This window comes from Pan troglodytes, chromosome 9, assembly GCF_028858775.2.
Source record: "Pan troglodytes isolate AG18354 chromosome 9, NHGRI_mPanTro3-v2.0_pri, whole genome shotgun sequence".
NCBI classification, from domain to species: Eukaryota; Metazoa; Chordata; class Mammalia; order Primates; family Hominidae; genus Pan; species Pan troglodytes.
The window spans coordinates 88,361,406-88,378,635 of record NC_072407.2 but is presented as its reverse complement, the minus strand read 5'-3'; the positions used below and the strand labels follow the sequence as shown (position 1 = coordinate 88,378,635).

Here is a 17,230-nt window from a genome sequence, read left to right as displayed (position 1 = left end):
TGAATTAATTTTTGTATAAGGTGTAAGGAAGGGATCCAGTTTCAGCTTTCTACATATGGCTAGCCAGTTTTCCCAGCACCATTTATTAAATAGGGAATCCTTTCCCCATTTCTTGCTTTTGTCAGGTTTGTCAAAGAACAGATGGTTGTAGATGTGTGGTATTATTTCTGAGGGCTCTGTTCTGTTCCATTGGTCTATATCTCTGTTTTGGTTCCAGTACCATGCTGTTTTGGTTATGGTAGCCTTGTAGTACAGTTTGAAGTCAGATAGCGTAATGCCTCCAGCTTTGTTCTTTTTGCTTAGGATTGTCTTGGCAATGCAGGCTCTTTTTTGGTTCCATATGAACTTTAAAGTGGTTTTTTCCAATTTTGTGAAGAAAGTCATTGGTAGCTTGATGGGGATGGCATTGAATCTATAAATTATCTTGGGCAGTATGGCCATTTTCATGATATTGATTCTTCATACCCATGAGCATGGAATGTTCTTCCATTTGCTTGTGTCCTCTTTTATTTCGTTGAGCAGTGGTTTGTAGTTCTCCTTGAAGAGGTCCTTCACATCTCTTGTAAGTTGGATTCCTAGATATTTTATTCTCTTTGAAGCAATTGTGAATGGGAGTTCATTCATAATTTGGCTCTCTGTTTGTCTGTTATTGATGTATAGGAATGCTTGTGATTTTTGCACATTTTGTATCCTGAGATTTTGCTGAAGTTGCTTATCAGCTTAAGGAAATTTTGGGCTGAGACGATGGGGTTTTCTAAATATGCAGTGTCATCTGCAAACAGGGACAATTTGACTTCATCTTTTCCTAATTGAATACCCTTTATTTCTTTCTTTTGCCTGATTGCCCTGGCCAGAATTTCCAACACTATGTTGAGTAGGAGTGGTGAGAGAGGGCATGCCTGTCTTGTGCCAGTTTTCAAAGGGAATGCTTCCAGTTTTTGCCCATTCAGTATGATATTGGCTGTGGGTTTGTCATAAATAGCTCTTACTATTTTGAGATAACGTCCCATCAATATCAAGTTTATTGGAGTTTTTAACATGAAGGGCTGTTGAATTTTGTCAAAGGCCTTTTCTGCATCTATTGAGATAATCATGTGGTTTTTGTCTTTGGTTCTGTTTATATGATGGATTACGTTTATTGATTTGTGTATGTTGAACCAGCGTTGCAACCCAGGGATGAAGCCAACTTGATAATGGTGGATAAGCTTTTTGATGTGCTGCTGGATTCGGTTTGCCAGTATTTTAATGAGGATTTTTGCATCGATGTTCCTCAGGGATACTGGTCTAAAATTCTCTTTTTTGTTGTGTCTCTGCCTGGCTTTGGTATCAGGATGATGCTGGCCTCATAAAATGAGTTAGGGAGGATTCCCTCTTTTTCTATTGCTTGGAATAGTTTCAGAAGGAATGGTACCAGCTCCTCTTTGTACCTCTAGTAGAATTCGGCTATTAATCCATCTGGTCCCGGACTTTTTTTGGTTGGTAAGCTATTAATTATTGCCTCAATTTCAGAGCCTGTTATTGGTCTATTCAGGGGTTCAACTTCTTCCTGGTTTAGTCTTGGGAGGGTGTATGTGGAAAATGACTAAGTTTGTGCTGACATAAACAAAGCAAATTTCTTCCATATGTTTGTTTAAAAAAATAACTTTCTTGCAAAGAAATGCCAGGTTTATACGGCTTTAATGCTAAATTCTTACAAATAATTCAAGAACAAATAATACTGGATTTACACAAACTATTCCAGACAATTAAAAAAGAAGAGACATGTCTGAACTCACTTTTTAAGATTGGCAAAACATTGATACCAAAATATGACAGTACAAGTAAGGAAATTTATAGTCTAGAATCTCTCTTGAACATAGATGTAAAAATCGTAACAAAATATTGATAAATTGGCAGGGTGTAGTGGCTTATGCTTGTAATCCCAGCACTTTGGGAAGTCAAAAGTGAGAGGATTACTTGAGCCCATGAGTTTGAGACCAGCCTGGGCAACATAGTGAGATCCTGTCTCTAAAAAATGTGTTTACATTGGTGGCATGCATCTGTAGGCCTAGCTACTCAGGAGGCTGATGTGGGAGGATCAGTTGAGCCCAGGAGTATGAGGTTACTGTGAGCTATGATCACACCACTGCACTCCAGCCTGGGTGACAAAGCAAGACCCTGTCTCAAAACAAAACAAAACAAAAATCAATAAATGGGATTCAGGAATATAAAAAAATAATAATATACCATAACAAAGAAGAATGTACTCCAGGAATAAAAGGTTGATTTAACATTTAAAAATTCTGTCATTATAATTCACCACATTAACAGAATAATATTGGAAGAAGAGGCAGAATAAAATCATCTTAATAGGTGAAGAAAATATATTTGATAAAACTGAACATGCATTGATGATTTTAGAAAAAAATCCTCAACAAAGGAGAAATTGAATAAAACATCCTTAATCTCAAAGGGTTATCTAGTAATAAAACCCCGTAGCTGTGTCATTATCAATGGTTAACGTTTTCTCCCCAAAGTCAAGAATAAGATGGGGATCTTTACTATCACAGCTGTTATTCTTCATTATGCTGTAGGCCCAAGAGAGTTCTACAAGACAAGAAAGAGAAATAGAAGGTATAAAGATCAAAAACAAAAAGTAAAACTGTCTTCATTTATGTATTACATGATTGTGAAGACAGAAAATCTGAAACTATACAAACTATTAGAATTAATTTAGCAAGCTCTCTGGATACGAAGTCAGCACATGAAAACCAAGTATATTTCTATATACTATCAAGAAATGATCAGAAAATGAAATATTCTAAAATGTAATTTATAGTAACATTAAAAAATCAAATATTTAGGAACAAATTTAAGAAGAGTTCCACAAGGCTAATAGTGAAAACTACAAAATATTCCTGAGAGAAATTAAAAGTGACATAAATAAATGAAGAGCTATATCATGTGCATGAATCAAAAGCCTCAAAATTGATAAGATGTCAATTTCCCCCAATTTGATAAGTAGATTCAATGCAAACCCAACCTATAAAAACCCACATAAAATATTTGGTCAACATCAACAGGATAAATCTTAAATTATATGGAAATGCAAAGAACCTAAAATAGCCAAGAATAATCTTTAAGAAGAATAAAGTTGAAAACTTTACTATCAGAGTTCGAGACTAACTATAAAGCGGCAGTAATTAAGACAAGGTGGTATTGGTGCAAGGAGAGGCAAATAGGCCAATGTAACAAAACGAGTCCAGAAATACCCTCTACATATACATCATTTAGTTTATAACAAAGGTGTTACTACAATTCAATGGGGAAATGATAGTGTTTTTATTAAATGGTACTTCAACAACTGTATATCCATATGGGAAAGAAAATAAACTCTAACTCACAACAAATCCAAAACTTAATTCAAGGTGGATCATATTCTCTAATGTGAAATCTGAAACAGAAAGCTTTAGAAGAAAACAGAATAACTTCACAACTTTGGGGTAGACAATGATTTCTTAAACATGACAGAAAAAGCTCTAACCTTAAGAGACAAAATTGATAAATTTGACTTCATTAAAATTGAGAACCTCTATTATCAAAATACATTAGCAGGAAATTGAATAGGCAATTACAAAGTAGGAGAATATATTTGCAATACTTACATCTGTTAAAGGATTATATACATAAATAACTCTACGGATCAATAAGAAAGCTTTTTAAATGGGCAAAACACTTGAACAGGCACTCTTCAGAAAAGAAAGATAAACAAACATCTACCTTATGATGCAGCAATTCTGTTCCTAATTATATACCCCCTAAAATAACATATGAAGTACATATGTCTGTAAAAACTTTTACAAGAATATTTAAAGCAGCTTTATACTTAATAACCAAAACTTGGCAACAACCTAAACATCCACTAGCAGGTGAATGTATAAACAAATTGTTATTTATTCATACAATGGAATATAACACAACAATAAAAAAATAAACTACCACTGATATACAGAACATAGATAAATCTCCAAAATATTATGGTGAGCAAAAGAAGAGAGACATAAGAGTACAAACTGTATGATTGCATTTATGTGAAGCTCAAGACCCAGCAACTAACCTATTTGATAGAAGTCAGAATATTTATCTCTGGAAAGTAGAGTATTGACTGGGAGTTACTACAAGAGAGCTTCCTTGGAGGCTAAAAAATGTTCTGTATCTTGATATGATTGGTGGTTACAAAAGTGTATGCATTTGTAAAAATACATACATACTTAAGATTTATTTATTTTACTGTGTGTAAATTAAACTCGAATTTTAAGAGTATAGACTGGCAGTTTACATACTATATATATATATATATATATATTTTTTTTTTTTTTTTTTTTTTCTAGACAGAGTCTCACTCTGTCACCCAGGCTGGAGTACAGTGGCACGATCTCGGCTCACTGCAAGCTACGCCTCCCGGGTTCACACCATTCTCCTGCCTCAGCCTCCCAAGTAGCTGGGACCACAGGCGCCCGCTACCACGCCCGGCTAAGTTTTTGTATTTTTTTTTTAGTAGAGATGGGGTTTCACCAAGTTAGCGAGCATGGTCTCAATCTCCTGACCTTGTGATCCGCCCGCCTCGGCTTCCCAGAGTGCTGGGATTACAGGTGTGAGCCACCGCATCTGGCCCAGTTTACATACTATTTGGCACATTCCATGCATAGGCTTTGTGCAGCATGCTCTTTGGTATCAGGATATTCAAAATGTAAACCTTCTTAATCCTATCTAGGGACAAAATATAGCATAGTGGCTAAGAGTTTGGGTCTAAGAGTCAATTATTCTTAACAAAAATTTGTTGAGCTCCTTATTATGTGCCAGGCTCTGGTCTGGGTAGTGTGGTAATAAGCAGCGAACACAACTAAGAGCTTGTCCTAACAGAGATCATAGTCTAGGAGGAGATACAGACAATACAAATATAAATAATATAATAATGTTACAAAGAAAAATAAGGCAGGACAATTGGATGCACAGTGAGGTGTCTGTTTCAGATGGATTAATGTAGCTTCTCTAAGATTACATTTGAGCAGAGACCTGAATGACGTGAAGAAGCCAGCCATGAGAATCTTTAGTGGAAAACTAAACCCTAGGCCTTTAATTTGGCTATTCTGGAAACCCTTAGCAGGCTATTCGATTTCTCTGTGTCTCTGTTTCACCATCCATAAAATGTTTATTATTTCCAGATTGTATTAAGGATTAAGTGAGATATATGTAAAGTGCCAACACAGTATCTGACATATCATAAGGATACAATATATAATTATTGTGTAAATCATGGAATAAGATGCAAACAGAATGCATCAGTGTTACAGGGTAGGAGCTTTTGCTTATTCTTTTTTTTTGTTCTTTTTTTTTTTTTTTTTTTTTTTTTTGAGATGGAGTCTCACCATGTTGCCCAGGCTGGAGTGCAGTGGCACAAACTTGGCTCACTGCAACCTTCATCTCCTGGGTTCAAGCCATTCCCCTGCCTCAGCCTCCCGAGTAGCTGAGATTACAGGCACCTGCCATCACAGCCTGCTAATTTTTGTATTTTTAGTAGAGACTGGGTTTCACCATGTTGGCCAGGTTGGTCTCAGACTCCTGACCTCACATGATCCACCCGCCTCGGCCTCCCAAAGTGCTGAGATTACAGGCATGAGCCCCCGTGCCTGGACACTTTTGCTTATTCTTCTGTATAAATAGTGTAAGTGTTCCATAAGCATCTGAGGTTCAGTGTATTTAATGTAATACCAGTTTTGCAATGCATCAATTTCAATACACCTCTAGCACAGAAAAGGACAAGAAAATGGGGAAGCTAAAGAGCAAGGACTGGCTAAGGAAAACTGAGTATTCTGAGGGATAGAATCATAGTTGTTATGGAAATATTGCATTTCCCCAATATTTCTTGAATCATCGTTAAGTAAAAGAGCTTCCTAAATATGCAAGTGTTTGGGAACGTCCTCAGGATCCTTGTCCTCCATTCTATACATAAAGCACCATCTGGTGGTGAAAGAAGATGACTATACTTCTAGGTCACCAAGATGTGTTTTCTGTTTTCTGAGCTTTCAGAGAGCTTTTAAAATCATGTTAGAGGAAAAAAGCCACGCTGACTTGCATAGAGATGTACCTATTGCCAAAGAACAGTTTTTCTCGAGTGAATGTTTCCTGCTTTCTTGCTCACTTCCATTTTCTACCACCCTTCTCCCTGTTTCCTTCCATCCTTATTTCTCAATTTCTTTCTCCTACATTTCAACTGGCCCACTGAAAACACAGTTCTGGCCAGGCGCAGTGGCTCATGCCTGTAATCCCAGCACTTCGGGAGGCTGAGGCAGGTGGATAACTTGAAGTCAGGAGTTTGAGACCAGCCTGGCCAGCATGGTGAAACCCTGTCTCTACTAAAACTACAAAAATTAGCCTGGCGTGGTGGCGTGTGCCTGTAGTCCCAGCTACTTGGGAGGCTAAGGCAGGAGAATAGCTTGAACCCAGGAGGCGGAGGTTGTGGTGAGCCGAGATCGTGCCATTGCACTCCAGCCTGGGTGACAGAGCTAGATTCCACCTCAAAAGAAAAAAACAGTTCTGGTTGGAATTTGTTTTGTTTTGGCTCCCTTAGAGACTCCACATTTCCTTTTGGAATTCACAGATCTACATTGTGTGTAATCTTAGTGGGGCTGCCATTCCTGGTAACTACATTCCATTACCAAAGCCGAAGGAAACAGATCCTTGCCCTCCTTGACTCTGCAGGACCAGGGGCCAGGTATGTGACCCAATATCAGTCATCAGATGCTCTTTCTGGGGCTCACACTGTTGAGCTGTTGACAGGCAGACAGCAGGAAAATGTGGAAGTTATTTCCACAGGGATGGTATGCACTTTTCACTATCTTGCTTTAAGAAAATTGCCTGGGTTCCTAATGGCCAATCCCCCAGATCCCTCTTGATTCCTGCCCATTTCCAGGTCTGATTGTCCTAGCTCCCATCACTCTGAGCATCCCAACAGTCTTCCAATAATTTCCTTCTGCTTCAGTTAGTCCAAATCAATATCTGTGGCCTTGTCTGCTTATAAGTTTATAAAACCACTAAATATCCAACTAGTGTGGTGGCATAAAAGGAGACTATCCACCCTTCCACCCCATTATCAGAGAATAAACTTGAGGATTAAAGAGAAACATTTAAATCCTAGCTTTAGTTAACCAGGTTGCTTAAGTAGAGCCATGTGCCGTTAATGTGAGGGTCCTTTGAAATGGAAACCAGAAAAAGGAAAGGACAAATGTCAATAGGAAGATTAGATGTTTCTAATGTAGATTAGATTGCAGAGTGATGGAATGAAAATTAATCCTCAATTAATCCTCATAATGGCACATTGATTTGTGATACTTTAGGGGGAAACCAGCGGCAGCTGGAAAGCACTCAGTGGACTCCCCCTGTTCTTCAGTCTTTACAGAATCGCTCTCCCTGAAGAGACAAATGGAGACAAAAAAGCAGAAAGAATACATGTGTACATCCAGTGGGTATATTAAGCAAGAAAATCTATGAAATGCAAAAGAAACTAGGGGCTGAAACTTTATTCGGAGGGCTAAAGGGTGGCTTGTGTAAAAGAAACAGAGAATTGCTCCTGAGATAGCCTGTCATCTGATGGCTTATGAGGTGAGGTTCTGCCCTCCTCTTGCTTAGAGTTGGGGAGAGACTAGACCAAAAGCTGAATGCCTGATCTCTGCCTATGGACTCCAAGTGACTCAGGAACGTTCACTTGACTCTTTAGTAAAGAACAGCTTGAAGCTCTATAAAGGTCTAGTTTGTACACAGAGAAAACAACCTATTTGGATCAGGGAAGCAGAACCCCACTCCATATGGCTGCTGACTGGCCTCCCCCTCACTGTGGCTCACTATAGAGGAGAAGTGTCAGTAGCTGGAGAGATTGTAAGGCTGATTCCCTTTCTGACTCCCTGGGCTATCCCTTTCTCAGAAATACAGAGACACTGTCAACGAAAGAGTTGACACTAGAAAATAAGTAGGGCATACCCAAGGGCATACTCAGTCACTGTGTCAGAGGCGTTTGAACCAGAGTGACTCCATTTTGAGTGAGGGCTAGGAAAATAAGACTGGGACTTGCTGGGCTGCATTCTCAGAAAATGAGGCATTCCTAGCCTCTAAATGTTTACGGTTAAGGGAACAGATTAATAATGTTTCCTAAACAGACCCAGACTTGGGAGTGTCCAGATATCCTGATATCTGGAGAACAAAGGCATTCCTGATTTTGCTTTAAAGATAATAGTATCAATTCTTGCAAAATGTAGTAATTAAGAAAATTAATCCTTTATCACAAACCCTTGTAGCAGAGCACATCTCCCCACATATACAAGCGTTGTACCTAGGGTGGACGCGTTCCTCTTCTGACTTTCAGGAACGTCCTACTCTGTCTATGGAGTAGCTGTTCTTTCACCACTTTACTTTCTTAATAAACTTGCTTTTACTTGGCTCTGTGGACTCGCCCTGAATTCTTTCTTGTACGAGATCCAAGAACCCTCTCTTGGGGTCTGGATTGGGACCCCTCTCCTGTAACAACTGGTCCTCACTTCAATGCTTTATTGGACTGCTTTTGTTTATTTGAGGCTTGAGGGTGTTAGCAAAAAAAAAGTCCAACTCTGTAAAATATTTGATGTGGTTTATTCTAAGCCAAATATGAGTGTCATGGCCTGTGACACAGCCTCAGGAGGTCCTGAGAACATGTGCCCAAGGTGGTTGGATTATAGCTTGGTTTTATACATTTTAGAGAGACAGAAGTTATAGGCAAAGACATAAATCAATACATGTAAGGTATAAAAGGCAGGATATCTTGAAGCAGAGAGTGGGGGATGTGGGTGGAGGAGTTCTTCCAGGTCATAGATGCATTTAAAGATTTTCTGATTGACGGTTAAAAGGATTAAGCTTTGCTTGAGAAATGGAAGTCGACATAAAGAAATGCTTAAGATAAGGGGGGTTGTGGAAGCCAAGGTTCTTTTTATTTTATTTATTTATTTATTTATTTTGAGACAAAGTCTCTCTCTGTTGCCCAAGCTGGCGTGCAGTGGTGCAATCTCGGCTCACTGTAACCGCCGCCTCCCAGGTTCAAGCGATTCTCCTGCCTCAGCCTCCCAAGTAGCTGGAACTACAGGCACACACCACCATGCCTGGCTAATTTTTGTATTTTTTAGTAGAGACAGGGTTTCACTATGTTGGCCAGGCTGGTCTTGAGCTCCTGACCTCGTGATCAGCCTGCTTTGGCCTCCCAAAGTGCTGGGATTACAAGCACGAGCTACCTCACCAACTGGAAGCCAAGGTTCTTGTTATGTAGATGAAGCCTGTAAGTAACAGGCTTCTGGGAGAATAGATAATAAATGTCTGTCAGACCTTAAAAGGTATTAAATCTCCCCTGGATTAGGAAAAGACTTGTAAAGAGAAGGGGATTCTCTAAAGAATGCAAATTTCCCCCACAGGAGACAGCTTTGCAGGGCCATTCCAAAATATGTCAAAGAAATATATTTTGGGATAAAATACTTTGATTTCCTTTAGGGCCGCTGTCATGTGATGTTATACCAGAGTCAGGCTGGAGTTGGGTATCTTATTACTAACAACAGTCTGTTTTATCAGTCTTATGATTTCTGTTTTAATGTTAATGCTGGTCAGTTGTGCCTTAACTCCAAAGGGAGGAGGGCATAACAAAGCATGTCTGGCCTCAACCTCCACTTCCCATCATGGCCTTAACAAGCTTTTTATTTGGGATCCCCTTGGCCAAAAGGAGTCCATTCAGTAAGCTGAGTGGCTTAGAATTTTATTTTTGGTTTACAAGGGTATTGTTACAGGAAAGGGGTCTGGATCCAGACCCCAAGAGAGGGTTCTTGGATCTCCCACAAGAAAGAATTCAAGGCGAGCCCATAAAGTAAAAGCAAGTTTATGAGGAAAGTAAAGGAATAAAAGAATCGCTGCTTCACAGACAGAGCAGCCGTGAGGGCTGCTGGTTGCCCATTTTTATGGTTATTTCTTGATGATATGCTAAACAAGGGGTGGATTATCCATGCCTCCCGTTTTTAGACCATATATGGTAACTTCCTGATGTTGCCATGGCATGACATTGTCATGGTACTGGTGGGATTGCAGCAGTGAGGACAACCAGAGGTGACTCTCATTGCCATCTTGGTTTTGGTGGGTTTTAGCCAGCTTCTTTAGTGCAACCTATTTTATCAGCAAGGTCTTTATGACCTGTATCTTGTGCTGACCTCCTATCTCATCCTGGGACTAAGAATGCCTTAACCATCTGGGAATGCAGCCCCACTTTGCCTAGTTCCTATTTAAGATGGAGTTGCTGTGATTCACATGCCTCTGACAGCATCAAACATTTGTTGGGACTGAACCTCAGTGCTCAATTAGGTATTTGATGAAATTCTTGAAAACAGGAGATTAAAGAAAAAACCTGCAGAACTAAAACTGGTAATGGATTCTCTGGGTCAGGCTCTAACAAAATAATCAGTTGTGGCCAGGCACAGTGGCTCATGCCTGTAATCCCAGCACTTTGGGAGGCTGAGGCGAGTGGATCACTTGAGGTCAGGAATTTGAGACCAGCCTGGCCAACATGTTGAAACCCTGTCTCTACTAATACTACAAAAATTAGTTGGGCGTGGTAGCACACACCTGTAATCCCAGCTACTTGGGAGGCTGAGGCAGGAGAATCCCTTGAACCTGGGAGGCGGAAGTTGCAGTGAGCTGAGATTGCATCACTGCACTCCAGCCTGGACAAGAGAGCAAGACCCCATCTCAAAAACAAACAAATAATCAGTTGTGACAAAATAGTCAGTTGTCATTTGGGCTTGTCATTATTGAGAATAATCATTATCACATAAGCAAACCATTTTGTTACAGTCACGAATCCATACAGGTCTGCAGCAACCTCAGCTCTTGCCTCCTCAGAAGAAAGAATTTGACTGAGGGGCATGAAGTAGAAGGAGAAACCAAGGCAAGTTTTAGAGCAGGAGTGGAAGCTTATTACAAAGCTTTAGAGCAAGAACAAAAGAAAGGAAAGTACACTTGGCAGAGGGCCAAATGGGCAACTTGAAGGAAGGACCTTTTGACTTGGGGTTTTATATGCTGGCATACTTTCGGGGTCTTGCATCCCCTCTCCCCTGATTCTTCCCTTGGGGTGGGTTGCCTGCATACACAGTGGCCTGCCAGCACTTGGGAGGTGAGCATGCGCAGTGTGCATATTGGAGCTGTAGGCATGCTCACCTGAGGCTTTCTTCCCTTTACTGGTGGAATGCCCTCAGAAGGTCATATACCAGTTAAACCCCGCCATTTCACCTCTCATTGCACATACTTGAGCCCATTTGCCCAACTCCTGAGACGCTACTGGGAAGCTACTGATCACCATCTTCAGTTTTTTTCTATCTATAGGGAGACTGACTTTCCCTGGTGCTGGCTGTGACCAATTATTATTTCAGAGAGAGTTAATAACCCCTTGACCATCAGCTCGTGGTTGCCTGACATACTTGGTCAGGCGACGCCCTCTCCTGACCTGCTCATGCCTGACTAGCCACCTACTGTAACAATTTGACTGAGAAACTCACAAAAGCACAGGCATAAAACAGTAATTAATGGCAGTTAAAAATTATAAAATGCTATTTTACTTTTAAATGTACACATAATTGTACTTCACAATTCAAATGCTAAAAAGGTTTTTGAATTTTTGTGAAATAAATGTAAAAGCCAATAAAAATAATCAAAGGCCTTCCAAGTTCTCTAGGAAAAACATCAATTAAAAAATAGCATAATTACTTCATAAAGTGATTTTAATTTTATTTGTGTATCTTATGTGTTGTAGCATGTGTCAGAAATTCCTTCCCTTTTAAGATTGAAGGATAATTTCATTGTATGTATATACTACATTTTGTTTATTCATTCATCTGTCAATGGATGCAAAGCTACTTTTACATGACTGAAAAAACCTGATAAAAGCCCAATGGTCCAGTTGTTTCACCACAAAGGTCCTTCTTTCCTTTTCTTTTTTTTTTAACAGACTATTTTTAAGAGCAGTTTTAGGTTCACAGCAAAACTGAGCAGAAAGAAGGCGGGGATGGTTAACGAGTACAAAAAACAGGGAAAGAATGAATAAGATCTGTATTTGATAGCAAAACAGGGTAACTACAGTCAACAATTTATTGTATATTTTAAAATATCTGAAAGAGTGAAATTGGAATGTTCCTAACACAAAGAAATGACAAATGCTTGAGGAGATGGTAAAAAAATTTTGGAGGCTTAATATAAAATGGTAGTTCAGGGTTGCTTTTTTTTTAGACAGGTTTTTGCTCTGGCACTCAGGATGGAGCACAGTGTTGCGAATATGGCTCACTGCAGCCTCAACCTCCTGGGCTCAGGCAATCCTCCTATCTCAGCCTCCCAGGTAGCTAGGACCAGAGGCACATGCCACCATGCCTGGCTATTTTATTTTTTGTAGAGACAGGGTCTCACCACGTTGGTCTCGAACTCCTGGGCTCAAATGATCCTCTTGCCTCTGCCTCCCGAAGTGTTGGGATTACAGGTATGAGCCACTGTGACCAGCCAGGGTTGCATTTTTATTTTTGACCATAAATATTCTTTCATTTAAAAATAATTTTTCAGGCTGGGCGCAGTGGCTCACACTTGTAATCCCAGCACTTTGGGAGGCCAAGGCGGGCGGATCACGAGGTCAGGAGATCGAGACTATCCTGGCTAATGCAGTGAAACCCCGTCTCTACTAAAAATACAAAAAAAATTAGCTGGGCGTGGTGGCGGGCGCCTGTGGTCCCAGCTACTGGGGAGGCTGAGGCAGGAGAATGGCGTGAACCCGGGAGGTGGAGCTTGCAGTGAGCCGAGATCATGCCACTGCACTCCAGCCTGGGTGACAGAGCGAGACTCTGTCTCTAAATAAATAAATAGTAATTTTTCACTGTTAAAGTAAAATTTATCTACTCATAATTTGACTACTTTTAGGTCCTAGTTTTTCATAGAATGAGTTAGGAAGGAAGGACTCCCTCTCCTATCTTCTGAAAGATATTGTAGAGAATTGGAAAAATTTCTTCCTTAAATGTTTGGTAGAATTCACCAGCAAACCTATCTTGGCCTAATGCTTTCTGTTTGGGAAGATTAACTATTGATGCCATTTCTTTAGTAGATATAGTCCTATTCAGATTGTCTATTCTTCCTTTTAAATTTCTCCCTAGTGACCCTCGGCTTTTGAAGGATTTTTGTCTCCACTGTCTTTTTCATTTTTTCCCAAACTCCAAGTACCCAAGCCACAAGAAAATAAAATTCCAAAGAAGATGAGGCCGAGGCAGGGGGATCAGGAGTTCGAGACCAGCCTGGCCAACATGGTGAAACCCCGTTTCTACTAAAAATACAAAAATTAGCTGGGTGTGGTGACTCATGCCTATAATCTCAGCTACTCAGGAGGCTGAGGCACGAGAATTGCTTGAACCCAGGAGGTGGAGGTTGCAGTGAGCCAAGATCGCGCCACTGCACTCCAGCCTGGGCAACAGAGTGAGACTCCATCTCAAAAAATAAAATAAAATTCCAAACAAGAAACAAATGCTTTGTTATACTATGCAACCCTATTGTTTATGCAGTTCTCTTTAGGCTTTTAGAAATATAATACATACCTAGTGTACAAATAGTTATCAGACATTTTATCATTCAAAAGCAGCCCCAAAGGAATATGACAATTTTAATTGATCTTTGATGCTGGTATGTGGTGGGTTACTTGGCCAGTGAGTGACCCTGGCTGATATCAAATATGATATACTTCAACAATTTGATTTCCAATACTTATTGAGCACTAAGAATGTATCAGGCATTATTCTAAAAGTTTTATGTAAATTTATTCCTTATAACAAACTTCAAAGATATATACTGTGGTCAATTCATTTTACAGATGAAGAAACTATGACACAGAGAGGCGAAGTAACTTGATAAGATCAAAACAGTAAGTAAATGGTATAGCCAAATTTTGAACACAAGCTACCTGACTCTAGAGGCCATAACCTTATCCACTACACTATAATGCAATTTTGTGGTTCTCTATGCATCACTGAAGAAAAAACAGATGCTCATATAATTTTTTCTTATTTTGTTTCTTTGGAAAAATAAAGCCAATTGGCTAATGCTATTGAGATCTAAGAAAACTTCTGTTCTTGCTTAGAAATGTTAGTTCTTTTATCCATTAAACACACACACAAAAAGCTGAATTTAGTGATGTCTCATATTATCTCATACATATCTGTCCACCACAGGCTCTAAATGGAAAAGGAGAAATAGCAGGTCATGAAACTGTTTTAATGAATGTTTAAGTCAGAAAATGTATATAAATGACTTTTATTCCATATTTAAACTTAAATTTTTATATGTTTTAAGTGTTATCTCTTTTCCACAAATTATTATTACAAAAAGCTCAAGTTGTGTTTAACAAAATGGACTTATAACAAATGTCTTTTAAAAGATTCTAAATTTGTTAATTCTTAAGCTACAACCGTAAGGACTTCCTGTGTCAGCTTCATTTGTGATTTCCAGATCCTTAGTTAACTTTAAAGATATGAATATTCTTTCGTAAGTAACCTTGGAAAATTGGACAATTTTATGACATATGTGCTTTAATAACTGGTGTAGCTGTTAGCTACCAGGTTAAAAAGGATGTATAGATGGCTTTATGTTGATGTGAATACTTGTTTTGAAGGTATTTTTTAAATGTGGATAGGTAATGGGATGTATATGCAAGGTAATGAATTTTATTTATCTAAGTAAAAAAGAATTATTTTACCTTAAGGAGAGTCTGGTTATGCTAGCCTAGAAGAGTATTTTTTTATTATTATACTTTAAGTTTTAGGGTACATGTGCACAACGTGCAGGTTTGTTACATATGTATACCTGTGCCATGTTGGTGTGCTGCACCCAGTAACTCGTCATTTAGCATTAGGTATATATCCTAATGCTATCCCTCCCCGCTTCCCCCACTCCACAACAGGCCCCAGTGTGTGATGTTCCCCTTCCTGTGTCCATGTGTTCTCATTTTTCAATTCCCACCTATGAGTGAGAATATGCGGTGTTTGGTTTTTTGTCCTTGTGATAGTTTGCTGAGAATGCTGGTTTCCAGCTTCATCCACGTCCCTACAAAGGACATGAACTTATCATTTTTTATGGCTGCATAGTATTCCATGGTGTATATGTGCCACATTTTCTTAATCCAGTCTATCATTGTTGGACATATGGGTTGGTTCCAAGTCTTTGCTATTGTGAATAGTGCTGCAATAAACATACGTGTGCATGTATCTTTATAGCAGCATGATTTATAATCCTTACAATGAACTCAAACAAATTTACAAGAAAAAAACAAACAACCCCATCAAAAAGTGGGTGAAGGATATGAACAGACACTTCTCAAAAGAAGACATTTACGCAGCCAAAAAACACATGAAAAAATGCTCATCATCACTGGCCATCAGAGAAATGCAAATCAAAACCACAATGAGATACCATTTCACACCAGTTAGAATGGAGATCATTTAAAAGTCAGGAAACAACAGGTGCTGGAGAGGATGTGGAGAAATAGGAACACTTTTACACTGTTGGTGGGACTGTAAACTAGTTCAACCATTGTGGAAGTCAGTGTGGCGATTCCTCAGGGATCTAGAACTAGAAATACCATTTGAAGAGTATTTTTTAAACTTAAGAGTATTCAGGCCAGGCGCGGTGGCTCACATCTGTAACCCCAGCACTTTGGGAAGCCGAGGTGGGTGGAGCGCTTGAGGTCAGGAGTTCGAGACCAGCCTGGCCAACATGGTGAAACCCCATCTCTACCAAAAATACAAAAATTAGCCAGGCATGGTGGCAGACACCTGAAATCCTAGCTACTCAGGAGGCTGAGGCAGGAGAATCACTTGAACTCAGGAGGGCTGAGATCACACCACTGCACTCCAGCCTGGGAGACAGAGTGAGATTTCATCTCAGAAAAAAAGTATTCAGAGAGTGTAGAAGTTCTGAGGAGTAAACTGTATTTGACAAGTTAGGGGTTGGAAAGGATCAATAAATGTGTCAAAATTTTTGACGAAGCTGGTTAAATGTGATGGATATATTCACAGGAAGAAAGGCTTATGAAGCCATTACTACATATTGTTAAATAGAAGACAAGTAACAAGAGTAAAACTATAATCTGGATTTTCTCTCTGATAAAACAGCAAAGCTATCTCTGGTGAGATAACAAAGATTTCTTCTATCACTGTAACATTCTATCACTAAGCATTTTGACATATTAAGTCATTTTTTAAAAAAGCTAAAATACTAATTTGGAAAGACTAAAATACCTAATAATCCTAGTCACATATTCTTTTATCTTTTATGTTTGTGCACCAAAATTAACTTGATATGGTTCAAATGTAGACTAACGGTTCAACAAATGATGTTGGGAAAACTGGATATTCACACGCAAAAGAATGTGCATATTCATTTACCATTCACAAAAATTAACTCAAGATGAATCAAAGACCTAAATGAAAGAGATAAAACTATAAAACTCTTAGAAGAAAACACAGGAGTCAGTCTTCACAACCTTGAATTAGGCAATCGTTTCTTAGATATAACACCAAGAACAGAAACAAGAAAAGAAAAACAAAGATAAACTGAATTACATCAAAATTAAAAACTTTTGTACTGCAAATGATATCAACAAGAAAGTGAAAAGATAACTCACAGAAGAAAATATTTGCAAATCCTATTTTTAAGAGACTTGTATCTATAATAAACTCCTAGCCAGGCACAGTGGCTCATGCCTATAATCCCAGCACTTCAGGGGGCTGAGGTGTGTGGATCCCTTGAGCACAGGAGTTCAAGACCAGCCTGGACAACAGAGTGAGACTAGATCTCTACAAAAAATACCAAAAAAAAAAGTTAGCTGGGCATGGTGGTGCGCACTTCTAGTCCCAGCTACTCGGGAAGCTGAAGTGAGAGTATCACTTGAGGCTGGGAGGTCGAGGCTGTAGTGAACCGTGATCGCACCACTGCACTCCAGTCTAGGCAACAGAGGGAGATCCTGTCTCAAAAAATTGAAAAGAAAAAAGATAAAAAGAAATGAAGTACAGATACATGCTATGACATGGAATAATCTTGAAAACATTATGCTAAGTGAAGGAAGCTAGTCACAAAAGACCACTCTCTCTGATTCCATTTATATAAAATATCCAGA

The 17,230-nt window shown here is 39.2% G+C and overlaps 1 long non-coding RNA gene across 1 annotated transcript in view; it reads left to right on the top strand.

The window, feature by feature from the left end:
- LOC129136454 (uncharacterized) overlaps positions 1 to 17,230 on the top strand; it is a 56,701-nt gene that overhangs the window by 25,511 nt on the left and 13,960 nt on the right. The window contains exon 2 of the long non-coding RNA XR_008538110.2: positions 13,931 to 13,981. This is a non-coding gene — a long non-coding RNA (uncharacterized LOC129136454). The remainder of the gene's footprint in view (positions 1 to 13,930; positions 13,982 to 17,230) is intronic.